Source organism: Canis aureus, chromosome 17, assembly GCF_053574225.1.
Source record: "Canis aureus isolate CA01 chromosome 17, VMU_Caureus_v.1.0, whole genome shotgun sequence".
Taxonomy (NCBI): domain Eukaryota; kingdom Metazoa; phylum Chordata; class Mammalia; order Carnivora; family Canidae; genus Canis; species Canis aureus.
Window position 1 is genome coordinate 23,042,301 of NC_135627.1, and position 14,186 is coordinate 23,056,486.

Consider the following 14,186-nt stretch of genomic DNA (forward strand, 5'->3'; position numbering starts at 1 on the left):
TCATGATTTTGGCTCAGATCATGATCTCGGAATGGAGACAGAACCCTGTGTTTGGCTCCACACTCAGTGGGTAGTCTGCTTGGGATTTTTTTTCCTCCCTCTCCCCAATCCCCCTCGCTTCCTCTCTTTCTCTTAAATAACAAATAAATAAATCTTTAAAAATAAAAAAGAGAATATATAGCTATCCAGTATGTTTAAAATTGAGTAATTTTTTTCAATTTTAAAGAATTTATTTTATCATTTGTGGAGTGACATTATAAAATCCAGTTACTGCAACACCTATATTGCTTAAAGACACCCCTAAGAATTTTGTTAAAGCATATTTTTTTAAAACACTGAACCAAAATAAGGAACATTTTATCACTGAACATTGTATCATTGAAGTCCATACAATGTCCCCTGTATGTATGATGATACATAATACACACTGATTTTTATCCTAAAGGCTTCTGAACTGTATGATATGCAAGATAGATCCAATGCTTTTAATGTCAGACCATAGAGACAGCTGTGATTTCAACTGTTGATTTCAAACAAGAGAAAAAAATATATATATATACAGCACAGAAGTTTAACAATTTAGCTTTTTGCTGCATTGGCTTGGCTAGGCTATCCTTCTTCAACTCCAGAGTTAAAGCACATAAAACATTAAAACATAAATGTTATGTGTTGTTACTCTAAGGCAATAGGTTTAAAGGATTTAAAACACTACTTCAGGCCAAAATATAACAAGAGGGACTGGATTTACTATCTTGCCTGAAATACAGAAAAGCCCTGGCGAAATATATGACACTACAGTTTTCATGGCATTGGTGCCTGCTTAACAAAGTGCAGTGAAAAAAATTAAATGAGCCCTATGATTCCACATAGACTAATGCTTTTGGAGAGTCTGTTGGCCACAATATAGGAGGGTGAAGCCAGGGGATACCAGTAGAGTCCCAAACAAGGGAAGTGATGAGTCTGGAGTGACGAAGGTGTCTAAAGTTCACAAGGATTAGTAATAATGAGAGGAAACTGCAGAGAGTAAGAACTCTGGAGATCCATAGACGATCAGCCTCAAGAATTCAGGAGAGTACTTATTACACAGGCATGTGAGGAAACTGACCAACACCAGAGGATGAATACCTAAAATCATTAAAGAAATATTGCCTATACTCACAAAAGACTGTGAACAGCACCTGCTCCTATCAGCCAAAGTAGAATGCCACATAATTCAAGGCACATTAGGTAGAATATTTAGATCTAGTCTAGAATAAATCCTTCTTTAGTATTGCCTGACATAGTTTAACAGCAAGCCTCAATGTGGAAAAACACCTGTTTTCATGTAACTTAAACTGCATTCTAGGAAAAAGATGAAGAATATTTATGGTAATACAAATATTAAGGTAATAACATCCAATAAAGTCATATTCACAGTGTTTGGCATTAATACATATAATCCATGAGAAAAATCAATTTCTCAAAACTAACCAGAACTGATGTTAAAATTAGCCAACAAAGATATTAAAAGTTTCTGACTGTATTCCACATGGTTAATAAGCTAAAATAAGGACTGTGTCACATAGAAAGAGGAGATATATATATGCACATACACATATAATAAACCAGACTTCTACAGATGAGGATGATGATGCCTGAGATATATATTAGATGAGATAGATTATATTATATACATATATTAGATGGAATTATATATAGATAAATATAGATATAGATCTATCCAATCAAATACATATACTACTTGAGATATTTACTATGCATATATACTAAATACATATACTACTTGAGACATATACTATATATATACTAATATATGTATATATATTAGCTAATATATATATATTAGATGCCTGAGATAGATAGATAGATATCTATTTATAGATAGATATAGACAGATACAGATCTATACCATTGAATATAGATGGGATAAATAATTTTTTTAAAAAGTTTAATTAATTTGAAACAAAGAAGTAGAATCTAACTAAAATAAAACACAAAGGGAAAAGAGGCCAAAAAAATAAAAATGAACAGAACATCAGTGGATTGTGAAAGAACTTTAAGATGCCTAATATCTGGAATTCTCAAAGGAGGAAAAGTAGAAGAAAAAATTGAAAATATGATTGTGGAGTATTTTCCGAATTTGTAAAAATAGTATTAAACCACATGTGCAAGAAGTACAGAGAACTAAGCACAAGAAACATGACTAAAACTACCCTAAGTCAATTTATCATCAAAATAAGTAACGAATGGAAATAAAGGAAGATTGCATAAGTGGCAAAAAGTGTTCATACAAGTTTATCAAGTCTTGGGCAAGATATAAATATGTTATTTCACTGAGCCAATCAAGGCAAAAGAATAATGCCACAAGCTCTCTTTTGGGTCTTACACTCACTAAAGGTATAAATTGCAAGAAATATACACTGTTTTCTTGGGAAAATGTTGGATTCCTGCTGATATACACATATTTCCAACTCTACCTCTGAATAATCTGGAGAAAAATAAAGACATAGCAAAACCTGAGGACTCAATTTATGACTTGTTGATTACAATTATTATTGCTATGCATTTTGTAGATCTATGTTTAGATTTCTGGTTGTTTTTCTCCAACACCCTGGAAAAGTACTATTGACATATTGCAGTAGAGTTACTGAATTGTGTGTTTCAATAATCAAGATATCACACTTTTAAGACAGTTTCTTAGGTGTGAAGAAAATAAACTGTACTTCATTTCTCCAAATATTGAAAAGGACTGGTCTAAGTTTCTCAGATTAGTATCCTTCTCTGAATATGTCAAATGTGAATGTGGATAGAATTTTTTCTAAGAAAATTAAAATAATACTTCGACAGTTTCAAGAGAGATGGGTCATGACATTATAGATAACTATCCTTTGAAGTTACCACAAAGGACTTTAAGGTTAAGGTATCTTCTTCAAACAGATAAATTGGGGGAGAGGTGGCTAAAATATACACAGTTGAGAAACTTATGGCTCATTACAGTACCTTTTGATTCATACCATATTTCTAGATTGTACTAATGCCATAAATATAATGTCAACAATACATATGACATTTTTAATCAACCCTGCTTCCTGTGCTACGAGTGTTCTTAGGGATGTTAGGCACTGGCCTTGCTCTATCGAGTGAGGCTGAGATAACATTCTTGAAGCTCATCATGGTCTTAAAAAAAAAGAAAAAGCTGTAAATAGGACAGTAGAGAGAGCTATGTTCTAGGAGACACCCCATGTCAGAAAACCTGCTTGAGAAGAATATAAAGCACTATTTGGATAGACTCATCATATAATGACTCTACTGGAATATCATATTCATCAACAAGCAGTGAACATTCTTGATCTATCACTCATAAAGGCTTATGGGTATTGTAGGAGCTATGGGATTGAATGTTTTTAAAAGATCAGTGTTGAAATATGTGCTTGAGAGTTAGAGCAAGTAAGTTTATGGGAAACTTGACAAACTTAACATGACAGAATGTCACTTAATGTTGTGGACTTGATCATTGCTCTTTAACCTTCCAGGTAGTACAGAGTGAATGGGAAATTATTTTTTCCCATGGTGCAATTGGTTGGGGTTAGGAAAGAAGTGATGAGTGGCAATGAATTGGGAAGCATAGAGGTGTTAGATCATGACATCGAAAAGCCAGTGCTATTTAAACTTTGCTGTGACATCTGAGAAACTATTATATCCCAAACTTGGAATGCAGAATTTAGTAAACAATGGCTTCTAGTCACCTTCTGTTTATGAGAAATATTAGGTACATGAGAAAATGTTATTTCTTTTGAGAAGGAATAAAGAACAATGAAGTAATTTTAATGGTTATTGGCTTATAAAGCATTATTTTAATCTATAACAATTACCTGTTGTAATAAAGGAACTTCTAATTCACTCAACAAATGAAATTAAAACCAGATTTATATACACGATGATTCCCAAGGAGAAAATGTATATTTAGAAGCTGACTTGAAGCCCCTAATACAGAAAACACCTACAGGGTTAACCAAAAAAAGGAAACAAATTCATCTTAAAAAATTACATATCAAATTAAATGCATCAACAAAAAAGGGTGATGGTGTTGAAAAAATAACTGAGTTGGCAAAAGAATATCAGAAGGTCTGTGAAAAGAATGTAAGACAGATGTGGTTGATATTACTGTGTTCTGTGGAGACTCTACTGCACGATTTAAATCCTGGTGGTCATTAGGTATTTTTCTTTTACATAAAACTTTGCAGCTAATGCTTTAAGACAAAACAATAGCTATCTAGATAATATTTAGTGCGGTGATATTGACTAAAATCAGAGGGTAAACTGAAGAGGATAGAGTTCTATTGGCTGGATATACTGATAATTTTCAGAATATAGTAATAGATATACAAAGAATTAGAAAACATGAGGCAAAAGAAAAAAGTCAAAAGTTTAAACAAGTGACCTAAATTATATAGAGAAATTTGAACAATTTTTGTACAGCACATAACCACTCCATCAAAAAGTAATTTAAATTAAGAGACTTCTTAAGTGATTATCCTAAAAGATTGGTAAGGTTTAATTTCAAATTTAGATAATTTAAAAAAATTGCTGGATGGATATAAATTGAACGAGTCCAGGTTGAAGAAGCTACTGAAGGATCAAATACTAATAAAGTAAGAAGAATCAATTCTCTTCAGAAGAACCTAAAACTCTTACTCCCTATCTTACTTGATGGGTAAAGCAGAACTAAAGTTCTCTACAGTGTACTACTGCAAGAAAATCCGAGCTTATACTTACAATGAGACCCAAGGACATGAAAATCTGCAAGTGAAAAAAGCTAATGAAAACTATTAAGGACCCTGAAACCATAAGATATGTTTCAGACATAGTACTAGAATTAAGAAGGAATAAATAGGGTATTTAGGAAAAAGTTTCCATTGAGGATCAGGATACAAGTAAAATTCCAACAGAATCTCTGTTGGGGCTAGAACAGTACTTGGAAGAGCATCAGTTACTGAAAAAGTCATTAAGCAGTTTTCTGCTTGACTCACTAAAATGTTGCATTTCCCCTTCAAAAGAATAAAAGAATAGGAATAAAAATATAAGATTCCCCCCACACACACATGATTATGAAAATAAATATATGATATAGGCTGTGCTTTTGATGAAATGAAAGACATCTTAATCTTCATGTAATGATATATAAGGAAAGGTGATTAAAGGCATTAGCAGTCATGCAGTATGTAAAGGAAGAAGAGAGGGAAGGTCCAATTGTTGCATTTCAAGGAAAGGACAAGCAGAACACATTTCTACAGGGAAATGGCACATCCTGAGATTTAAACTCCTTGTTATTTTGTGTGCAGCATTGGGTACTGGATATATTAACTCCTCTATAATCCCTCTGGCAAACAGAGAGAAGGGAGGGGAGGCAAGAGAAAATAAAAGAAAGCTAAGTGCATAAGAAATCTCACAGGCAAGCAACATTAGCATAAAGTTGTTTGTTGGGGATCCCTGGGTGGCTCAGCAGTTTAGTGCCTGCCTTCTGCCCAGGGCATGATCCTGGAGTCTGGGGATCGAGTTCCACATCAGGGTCCCTGAATGGAGCCTGCTTCTCCCTCTGCCTGGTCTCTGCCTCTCTCTCTATATATATTTCTCATGAATAAATAAAATCTTTAAAAAAATAAAATAGAGTTGTTTGTAAACAGTGTGACCTGGATCGTTCGGCTCCATTCATCTTACACACACTCATGCAAGACCACGAGATGGCTTAGAACTATGTATCCTGGTATTCCTTGAAAGCAGGTCTTCAGGCTAGATTGAGATATGTGCAAACTTTGAAAGATAGAGGAGAAGACATTATTTTCCAGATGCAGTTATAGGAAAATGCATAGGCACTAAGCAAGATAAAACTTTTAGTTCCCAGTTGGGTTCCTGAAAATTTGTTTCATTGCTGTAGGTAGGTTAGATGTTAGTTGTAGGTTGCTAAACAAAATGTAGGCATTTCTAAACACCTAGATTTCTACCATTCACTCATATAGCCCTTACAATGATTGTTTAAGATTCTCTAATTCTATTACTACTTAAAACACTATGAGTGAAACATTTTTCCAGCTAGAACCTCACTGATACTATACTTAGTATCAATATTTGGTAACAGACCCCAAAATTAGGAATCTGGTTATTAGTTTATCTCATCAGATTAGGTATGAAGTGTGTGTGTGTGTGTGTGTGTGTGTGTGTGTGTGTGTGTTTTCCACCAGTAGGCAATGGAATACCATTTATCCACAGTATACAATAGAATAAGTTACTAACATTCATTAGCTTCACTTTGGAGTATAAATGTATCTCTGTTGGGGGAGGATGCATAGTAGGAAAGAAAAATGTCTCTAGCTTCACTTCACTGAACTGTAACTGGCTCCTGGGGAGATAAATCTATAAATCATTTCTAAGAATTACTCAACCTCTAGTTTCCAGGGCATATTCACTACACAATCTATTTTTTTTTTTTTTTGGCAAGTCTATCAGTTCTTCTTATGCCCAAATCCCAGACCAAAGAAGAGATGCAAAAACATCCATGGAGAATGGTCTCCTACTGACTTTGAGGGGAAAAAAGTATTTTAAGAAAATATCAAGTCAAAATGAAGTGCGAAATTAAGAATTTAAACTATAACATGTTTGGGAATCCCTGGGTGGCTCAGCGGTTTAGCGCCTGCCTTTGGCCCAGGGCATGATCCTGGAGTCCCGGGATCAAGTCCCGCGTCGAGCTCCCGGCATGGAGCCTGCTTCTCCCTCCTCCTGTGTCTCTGCCTCTCTCTCTCTCTCTGTCTATCATAAATAAATAAATAAATAAATCTTTAAAAAAATAAATTATAACATGTGTGATTGTTTTCTTTCAATGATCACGTAATAAATTGTAGGATTTATCAAGAGGTTTAGTTTCATTGGCTAGTAAGGAAAAAGTAAAACAAAGGAATTAGATGATTTGCAGCTATGTAATTGTTCTTAGAAATCACAGAATTTAGTCTGGAGAGAGAGAGAAAAAAAACAGGAAAATGAAAATAGCAACAGAAAAAAATGTTGGAATCCATGAATATATCATGATTCTGGTGAGATCTAGAGGTACAATTTAATAAAGCACTCTGAAAGGATGACCTGAAAGAAATAGTATTAAAAAGTCAAATATTTCGGGGGATCCTTGGGTGGCTCAGCGGTTTGGCACCTGCCTTTGGCCCAGGGCTTGGTCCTAGAGTCCCAGATCGAGTACTCCGTCGGGCTCCCGGCATGAAGACTGCTTCTCCCTCTGCCTGTGTCTCTGCCTTTCTCTGTCTATCATGAATAAATAAATAAAATATTTAAAAAGTCAATTATTTCAAAGTATATAATTATAGATGGTATGATTTGATGACAAAATTTTTAGTGTGATCATGACAGAATTAATGAAGTGAGCAGAAGATATGGTCACCATTTAAAGGGTAATAAGCAAAAGAACAGCAAGCCATACATGTGGCTGGTATTACAATGGAAATAACACATTTCTGAGTAATTTGTAGAATGGAGAGGATTATGGTTGGCCAGGGAAGTTATACCTTCTACTATTCATTAAGATTGTGGTGTACAACTAGTTCTCCAGGTGCAATTTTGAATGTTTTCCTATGGGTGTGAGAGTGAAAAAGACTGTTCGTTCAAGGTATGATCTGTGTAATGTTGACTTATAAAGGTTTCAAAACAATATAGCCGGCCCTTAGTTTATTTTTTTAAGATTCTATTTATTTATTCATGACAGACAAAGAAAGAGAGAGACAGAGACAGAAGCAGGCTCCATGCAGGGACCCCAATGTGGGACTTGATCCCACAACTCCAGGATCATACCCTGAGCCAAAGGCAGACACTTAACTGCTGAGCCACCAGGTACCCCTGGCCCTTAGTTTCTTGAGAATGCACTTTACAACAGAAGTAGAACTTGGGAATGAACTACAGCTGAGTCGGACATTTTTTCAGAGATTTCCAGAAGTGTTTTAACTTATATACTATTTTTCCAATTTTGCAGACAAAACAAGTGCTTAAATAATATTTGCATCTGATTTAATGCTTAAATCACAGCTGTCAACTAAAGCCTTGTGGGACACCTTATAATGGATTCATGGTGTAACCTAATGGGTTGACAGCCCAGGAGACCAATTCTATAAGTGTTAGAATTGCTTTTGTTTTTTTAAATAAAAAGCACACTGTTTAAAATACTGTGGCTAGTAACTTCCTTTCAATTAAAGACAGAAAGAAACACATTCATATCCTTCTGGGAATGCTATACTAATATTTCCAAAGGATCAACAAGAACCATTAACATTCCTACCTCTGGGGAGAGGGGTATATTAGTATGTCATAGGAATTTTTACTATGCAATTTTATAATATTTTGTATTTCTAAAAAAATATTTTGTACTTCTTTCTGTTATTAGATGTATGCATTTTGTGTGTGTGCATGTGTGTGGTTTATTCATTCAAAAGCACAATATAATGTTGATTAAATAGTCACTTCATAATTTTATATTAAAGTTTACTTATAAAATAAAATATAAATATTTCAAAATACATTTATATTTTTTATTATTTTTTATTCCAACAGTGATTAATTTGATTCATTCCTCTCAGACTTTAAGAATAACTCATGGTGAACTCACTTGCAATTCTCATATAAAACAAATCAAAGTTGATTAAAAAAAAAAGAACTTCCGAGATGATATTCCTATGTGAGCTGCCAGCACTCAGTGTGAAAGAGCATTAGTGTCATTTATATGAAAAGTCTTTCAAGTCAATGACAGAACTGGGCCAGAAGCAATGAGAATATATTAAGTGAAAGGATGTTCAATGACCATCTGAAACCATAGTACAGAAGCTGCCAGCAGCTCTTTTTGCTTTTACATAGCCTAAGAGAAACAAAAATCTACCCTTCATATTTTCAGGAAGCAAAACTATCATATTTGTACTTTTAACCTATCAACATTGATCAAGAGAAAAGTGTGTTTCATTTATTTTAGTTGATATCAATAAAAGTCTCAAATACTCTGATTACAAATGTTTGAAAATAGTGAAAACCAATGCATAGAAAATGCACGGCTGAGATGACATTCAACATACTTAAATTTTTTTCAACTGCATTTTGTTCTATTGAATAGTTCTAAACCTAGCATCAAAATGTATCAAATACCCATCCCACCCCCACCCCCATATACATATACTCACACACACACTCATGTGTAAAGAATCGCCCCACTCCAGCATTTTTAAAAGATGTTTTTGTTTCTATTCCCTTTCCCAGAGGGGTATAAAATCTACTAAAAGGGGTATAATCAATCAAAATAAATCAGCTCACTAACAAGACACTCCCAGATAATTTAAATTTTTGGTTGTGGAGCATAGTCAGCACATTATTTCAAAGTTCAGAGTAATCTGAACAGAGAATTCAAAAGTGACACCTACATTTGCTGACAGGTTTATATAAGACAAACATTCATTTTTTCCAGTGTATATGTCAAAGGACCAAGACCTCTGATCATCAAAAGAAGTTACTTTATACATTATGGTGCACAGAACAATACGGGAAAGAAACTTTATCAGAGAATGACCAAAAGGCATTTTGCAAAAGGCTCATATCACTGTGAACCAGAAGGACTGGAGGTCAGTGCCCAGTGGTCTTCATTAGCTTGACCTTTTCTCTTCTTTAGTTGCAGGGGCCTCAATGGGAGCTGACTCTTCTAAATGTTCTGTTGGCTTCTTCTCTTCCTCCTTCTGACGATAGAGGTTGGGGCATTTCTGCAAGCATTTATGCCTGGCTCAGAACTGCTCTACACAGTCTGATAGCTTGACATCTCCTGTGCTATAGTGGAAGCAGGAAAAGATTCACTTAAACTATTCCCCCACAGGGGCCACTGACCATTCCCCCAAGGCACAGGCAGTTCCAGTTAATGTCTCCATTTGGCAGGACCAATTCATGCTCTTCATGCTGATCCTTGGGATCATCAGCTACTAACTCTACACCGCTTGGAGTTTCATGGTTATTGTAAGTGACAGAATGTGTTCTTTCCCTTCCTTCTGAGTAGGCCATGGCTGCAGCAGGGCTGGCAACTACTAGGCCCATAGGAACCTGACCCCTCCAGGCATACCCACCACGTGCCTGCCTCTGCCTAATACTTACTATTATTCTAACAGCTTAACTTATCTCACATATTTTTGTGTTTTTTTTCTGCCCAAGTAACTTTCACTTTTCCTCTAGACCTGGAGTATTTCCAGGATTTTTGAGTCATAACTTGCACTGTCACTAACCTGTGTGATCTTGATGATATCTGCCTTGTGTTTTTTAGTATGAATAACATCAATAAAATATTTTAATATTTATTGTGCTTACCATTTTAATGAACCTGTACATGTCTTTTGATACATTTCCTGAATAATGTGTCATAATGAAGCAAGAAAATGTTTTTTTTTCTTTTTTTCACAAATTTGTGATGATAGGCTAAAAGATATTAAGTCATATAGCACACAATGTACAAATTTATATACATACATAGTAAGTGGTGAAATCATACTCTGGTCTATTACTTATGGCCCATACTTATTTCACATCTTTATATTGCCTATGAAAAAACTTTAGAAAAGGTCATAAAATGCAAAAAAAAAAATGTTTTGCATGCTGTTATTCAACAAAATCACTTTGATTTCTGCCAATATCTTTTCTAGCACACATTGTGACTTAAGTTATTTATTTGCATACCTCTATCTGTTTTGATTGTGAGCAAACTAAGGCCATTATATGACCTATTAAATTTAGAAATTAAGAAAAAATACTGAAATTACATCATGACATTATGCATTTCCTCTGTATCCTATTCTTCTGGTGGCTTTTACCCTCAGCTTTATTGAGATATAACTGACATATAATATGTGATTTAAGGTAATTTGATACACACTCATAGATGATAGAGAGATAGATAGATAGATGATGATAGATAGATAGATAGATAGATAGATAGATAGATAGATAGTGAAATGGTCACCAAACTAATGTCAATATGTCGATCATCTCACATAATAACTTTGTGAGTGTGTGATGAGGACATTTAGGATCTTAAGTATTTTAGATTTTAAGTATTAAGTATACTTAAGTATTTAAGATTTCAAGTATATAATATGCTATTAACAATAGTGACCATGCTGAATATTAAATCCATCTTTTATAAGATGAGAACTTACTCATCTTATAAAAGGTAGTTTGTACTCTTTGACCATTATCCCCTGATTCCAACCATCCCCAACCCCCAGGAATCACCAATCTACTCCTTCTAGGAGTTTGGTGTTTTAAGGATCCACATATTAGTAAGATCATACAATATTTGTCTGACTTATTTCACTGTTAATGTCTTCAAGGTTCATCCATATTACCACAAATGGCAGAGTCTCCTCCTTTTTCTTCCTCTCTTCTTCCTCTTCCCCTCCTTCTCCTCCTCCTCCTCCTTCTTCTTCTTCTAGATTTATTTATTTCTTATTTGAAAGACAAAGTTTGGGGTGGGGAAGGGTAGAGGGAGATGGGAGAGAGAAACTGAAGCAGACTCTGCACAGAGTGTGGAGCCCAAAGAGGGTGGTGGTGGTGGTGGGGAATCGATCTCAGGATTCAGAGATCACCGTTTGAGTCAAAACCAAGAATCAGTCCCTTAACTGACTGACAATGCAAGTGCCCCATGATTTTCTTCTTTTTCTGCTTGAATAATATTTTGAGGAATCTTTACACTATTTTCCACATGTCTGAATTTGCATTCTGACCTACAGAACACAATGGTTTCCTTTTCTCCATCCTCCCCAATACTTATCTTTTTGTCTTTTAATAAGAGCCATCTAAAATGTGTGAGGTGACAGCTCATTATGATTTTGAGTTGCATTTTCCTGATGATTAGTGATGTTAAACATTATTTTCATGTACCTATTGGCCATTTATGTTTTATTTGGAAAAATGTCTGTTTGGGTCCTCTGCTGGCACCACATTTTGAAAGATGCCATCATCAAAACTGATTATCTGAGGATCTACAGTGAATGAAAAGTCACTCTTCTCATTTATCCTGTGTATGCTTACACTTAACACAGTGGTGATGTTTCTGGTATTTACAAGAAACATCTAAAACATCTGAACTCTTTTATTAAATATACATTAAATTCAACACAATTTTTTCTCTAATATTTACACTGGTATATTGGGTGGTCTGCCTGTGCATTTTGCAGGTCATGCATCCATTTCTGTGAACCATTTACTCAAATCTACATTCTTTTTCCCCAGGTGAGTTAATGTTTTAAATCAAAACACTTTTGACTTGAGAGAAAGCCTGGATTAGAATATTTTGATTTAACTTTTATCATATGGATATTAGAAATTCCCTTTCGGTTTTGAAATTTCATAGTTTACATATCTGAATATCTAAGATTCATGAGTTTTGGTTTTTTACCTGGTTTCATAGAAAATGCTACAGCAGACAGTGCTTCTCAACTGCTACTTTAAACTAAAAATCCCAAGACATATATTTTTTGCAACTAACTTGGAATAGGAAGGGGTAGAAAAAGTGTTTTCCACATATACCATTGTATCATTTCCAAAAAAAACCAAAAATTATATTCAATCAAAGTAATTTTACAATTACTTACTGAATAATGGATGTATGCTATGCCAACCATAGTATTAGTTATATAAATTCCAATTGATAAAATTTGAATTTTCAAGTAGCTCTAGTTCTTTCAAGGGACATAGATGCATAAACAATTAATTGTAAAGCAATCCAAGAGTGCCTTTGTTAATTATATTAGTGAAGTTTCATTTAAGCCTAAGGGAATCTATTACTTGGTCATATATAAGTTACTGAGTAAAGTGAACCATCTATTTTTTTTCATTTTCCACAAAGAAATTGGATTATATGACTCTTTGTTAATAACCTGAGCTGAAGTACTGAGAATCAAAATTCCATATTTAGGGAACATGTATATTTATCAGTTTTAATATGCAAATTTCCAGGGTTATTAATTATAATGTGAATCATTTCAAATATAGGAAACATTTGCATATCCAGTTTGCTTTCTGTATGTTCTATCATATGGATTGGTCCCTGAGTACTCAGGTTAATTAACTAATCACTGCACATTGTCAAGCCTCTATTATGCTCTCTGCTGTAATCCTATCACTGACTTGTTCTGGGTTGAGATTTATCTTAGGAACTGAGAGCCAAGGCTGGAACACTCTGAACAGAATGTTCTATTTCTGTATAAGATGATAGATGTTGCTCTTGCCCAGAATGACAACACTTTGCACTGCTCCCAATCTGTAAATTGTTCCATTTGCTTGGCATAATAAGTATACTGATGTATTTAATTCTTTCTACCAGGACCATGCTGTTCAATTCCTCTCTGCTAGCCAAATATACCAGAAGTCATAAATTTCTCATCAGTAGGGAACTAAATGTGATCCTTTTTATATGTAAAAGTAGTGTTACTATCCTGCTTATAGGGTTTTTGAGTTACTGTATTTTCAAAATTCATGATTGGAAAAAGATCTATTGTGATTTTTTTCACTTTTATCAACTACTTTGTTGTAGACCAGAAAAGATCCTGACAAAATAGTTTATAATCACAGATACAATCTGTGGAAATTATTTAATGTTTATATAACTACTACTTCTTTTCTAAATGAACTTTCTTTAAGTCCCTTTCATATACTGCAAATAATTAAAGAAAAAAAAGAGCTTGTTTTGGCTTTACATATTATGGAATGATATGACTCCATATATTCAGCTATTGTACCATGTACAATTTTGATTTCTCTTTTGTGACACTTCCTTTTTTTAAAAAAAATTAATTTAATAAGCATGGAATGCTTTTAGTTTCCCCCCAAAAGGAGACTGCCTCAAGGAAACAACGTTTGGAGTGTTTGGCACCAAGTGTTATTGGTTTCCTTTATACTTTCATACTACCAGAATCATACCCTGTGCTTAGCAACTAAGTTAGGGAACAATGAGTTATGACCCACTGGCTCAACCCAGCCCATTACATCATTGTGTAAAGCAAGTTTTATCGGAGCAATGCTCACTTATTTAATGTTGTCTATGGCTGTTTTAGCACAATATTGGCAGATATGACTTTAACTGCCACAGAGACTTTGTGGCCTATAAAGCCTAAAAT

General features: G+C 34.3%; 1 pseudogene; it reads right to left on the bottom strand.

The window, feature by feature from the left end:
• Positions 1-9,674: 9,674 nt before the first annotated feature.
• LOC144287468 (mitochondrial intermembrane space import and assembly protein 40 pseudogene) lies at positions 9,675-10,080 on the bottom strand (annotated as a pseudogene).
• Positions 10,081-14,186: the final 4,106 nt, after the last annotated feature.